This window comes from Hemiscyllium ocellatum, chromosome 33 (genome assembly GCF_020745735.1).
Source record: "Hemiscyllium ocellatum isolate sHemOce1 chromosome 33, sHemOce1.pat.X.cur, whole genome shotgun sequence".
Classification (NCBI taxonomy): Eukaryota; Metazoa; Chordata; class Chondrichthyes; order Orectolobiformes; family Hemiscylliidae; genus Hemiscyllium; species Hemiscyllium ocellatum.
The window spans coordinates 27,236,811-27,240,372 of NC_083433.1; positions in this window are offsets into that span (position 1 = coordinate 27,236,811).

A 3,562-nucleotide genomic window follows, 5' to 3' on the forward strand; every position below is an offset into this window, starting at 1 on the left:
GTTTGGAGGGTTGGTGTAGGGATTCTATGATGGGCTGATTCTAATCTACTCGGTTACTACAGCCAAACAGGAGATACTTGTAAACAACCCCCTTTGTTGCTAGGTGAAGCCAGGCTGGTGTTGGTTAAAGACATTTTATTCAAACACTGACTGGGCACTGGCCTCACATGGTCTCTATCATTTCACTCCATTGGTTACAGTCCGGCTTTCACTGAGTCCACATCTCCTCCACTGTGATGCAGAACAGCTCTGCCAGGTTCACGAAGCAGTGTTAGCCCTGATGCCTGATACTCCATCCCCTTACACCCTGCCTGGCGAACACTGAGCCTGCTTTAGATTAGATTAGATTAGATTCTCAACAGTGTTGAAACAGGCCCTTCGGCCCACTCCGACCCTCCGAAGAGCAACCCACCCAGACCCATTCCCCATATATTCACTCCTGACTAATGCTCCTAACACCGTGGGCAATTTAGCACGGCCAATTCACCCGAACCTGCACATCTTTGGATTGTGGGAGGAAATGGAGCCGAATGCTGGCCTTGGTCCAGGCTGGAGCCTCCTGGCCAGTTATTAACTCAGGCTGGAAGCAGGCCTGCCAAAGACTGACACACGCTCCCATTACTCCCACGCTCCCATCTATTCTCGAACCTTTGTGGAGACTGAAATGACATTACTCCTGCACACCCTGAAGTGGGCAGGCTTTCCAATGCTGGCACTAGACTGAGAAGGCACAGAGTGAACAAGGCTCCTTGAGCAGAAACCCAGGCAGAGGGCAATCAGTGTGTGTGCAGGGAACTCCTAGTTTCCATTCTGCCAAAGACACCCTTTGTCTATCCTTTCCCTCCCTGTATTCTTTTTCATTAAGTTCATAGAGTCACAGAGATGTAAAGCACAGAAACAGACCCTTCGGTCCAACCCGTCCATGCCGACCAGATATCCCAACCCAATCCAGTCCCACCTGCCAGCACCAGGCCCATATCCCTCCAAACCCTTCCTATTCATATACCCATCCAAATGCCTCTTAAATGTCGCAATTGTACCAGCCTCCACCACTTCCTCTGGCAGCTCATTCCATACCTGTACCACCCTCTGCGTGAAAAAGTTGCCCAGATGCACTCTGAAGTCCAGAGATACATGAATTCAAACAGCAAAAGCAGTAACTGTGCAGGTTCTCTCTCTCTCTCTCTCCCTCCCTCTCCCCCTCCCTCTCTCGATTGCACTGTCCTCACCTTGTGCTTCCCTCTGTCTGTTCTTCTCCCTTTTAAAACTGCTGTTGTTTTGAGTATTTTTTCCAAAGTTCCAAAACAATGCAACAGCATATAAAACAGTAATTGCTGTTCCAGGAATTCGAGGAAATCACCTCCAACACTTAAAATACCTCAAAAAAAGGAGCAGCTGTTACAGCCAGAAATCTTTCCGTCCTCCATCTTGGATTAGCCATTCAAGGAGATCTTACCTGCAGCTGTACAGGCCTGTACCCCATCAGGAGTGCTGTGAGCAGTTTTGGTCTCCTTATCCACAACAAAACATATTTGACCTCGGGGGAGTGCAGAGAGGCTTCACTGAGCTGATTTCTAGGACGGCGAGTTTCTCATATGGGGAGAGATTAGGTCAATTAAACCTGTATTCACTGGGGCTTACTGGGATGAAAGGGGATCTCGTTGAAACATCTAACAGGGCTGGAGAGATGAGATGCAGGGGGCAAAGAAAATCAATGAACTGTGGATGCTGGAAATCAGGGACAAAAACAGGAATAGCTGGAGAAACTCAGCAGGTCTGGCAGCATCTGTGGAGAGAGGAAGTGGAGTTAACACTGGGCCCAGTGACTCTTCTTCAGAACTGATTATACCCTGGGGTGGGTGGAAGGGGAGAGAGGGAGAAACAGCAGTTGGGCAAAGGAATACAGTACATAAAGGGCAGGTTGGGACAATCAATAGGTGCTAATGGGGACCATCTGTGGCTGTCAATGGATTGGGTGTGGCAGCAGGTCGTGATGACAGGGCCTGGTGTGTGAGGGGGCTTGGGGTTAAGGGCATGGCAGAAGCTGCTCAAGCCCTCAGCTTATCGATTAATTAATAATTAAAAATGATTGACCGACATCTCATTTTCCACTTGGGCCTTCAGGATCCAACATCGAGTTCAACGGTTTCAGGGCTCGTCCAAGTATTTTGGTTTAGAAAGGTTGCAAGGCTTTCCACCTCAACTACCCCTCCCCCTAGGCAGTGCATTCCAGTCGGAGAAAGTGAGGACTGCAGATGCTGGAGATCAGAGAGTGGTGCTGGAAAAGCGCAGCAGGTCAGGCAACATCCGAGGAGCAGGAAAACCGACACTTCGGGCAAAAGCCCTTCATCAGGAAAGAGGCTGGGAGCCTCCAGGATGGAGAGATAAATGGGAGGGGTGGGGCTGGCCAAGAGTCGGGTCTGTTTTTCAGGACATGGTTGACGAGCTTCAGGGCAGAGGAGACGACCTAGGGGTACAGTGAAAGAGAGACAGACACTCACTGAGATTCTTGTAGACAGCGAAGGAGAACTTCTTCAAGGTAGCCAGCCCCTGCTACCCTCTGAGTGAAAAATCTTTTCTTCAAATCTCCTGTAAACCTCTTGCTTTTCGTTTTAAAATTATGCCCCCTTGTTTTTGACCCTTCAACTAAGGGGAGCAGTGGCCTACCATCCATTTTTATCTGGGTCCCCTCTCCAATCTTTATCACTACACTGTGCCATTCCAGGTTACATCCCTGTGAATCTCCTCTGTGCACCCTCCAATGCAACAATGATGATCAGGACTGCACACAGTATACCAGCTGGGAATAGAATCCCTAGAGTGTGGAAACAGGCCCTTCGGCCCAACAAGTCCACACCTACCATCTGAAGAGTAACCCACCCAGACCCAACCTCCTACATTTACCCCTGACTAATGCACCTCACCTACCCTGAACACTATGGACAGGTTAGAACGGCAAATTCACCTAACCTACACATCTTTGGGTTGTGGGAGGAAACCCACGCAGACACGGGGAGAATGTGCAAACTCCACACAGACAGTCACCCGAGGCTGGAATCGAACCCAGGGTCTCTGGCGCTATGGAGGCAGCAGTGCTAACCACTGAGCCACCGTGCCACCCGAACTGTACAGCTCCAACATAACCTCCCTTCTCTTAGAGTCTATGCCATGACTGATAAAAGCAGGCATCCCCTATGTCTTCTTAACTACCCTACTAACCTGTCCTGCTAACTTTAGGAATCTGTGGACGAGCATCCTAAGATCCCCCTGAGCTTCCTATTGTCCAGCCATACATTGACCACTTCCTTGACTTGTTCCTTCTTCCAAAATGCATCACCTCACATTTATCTGGGTTAAATTCCATCTGCCCACTCTGTTTACATCCTCCTGTAACCTTTGTCCTCCCTGTCAACCACAGAAGCCAATCTTCGCTTCATCTGCATTTTCTCTTTCTATCCACCACGTCCTTCAGCTGCTTTCTCACACAGCTTGACGTCATTCTCAAACCTGAGGGTCAGGAGGAAGGGGTGAAGGGGTTACAGGGTCTCACCGCTGAGACTGT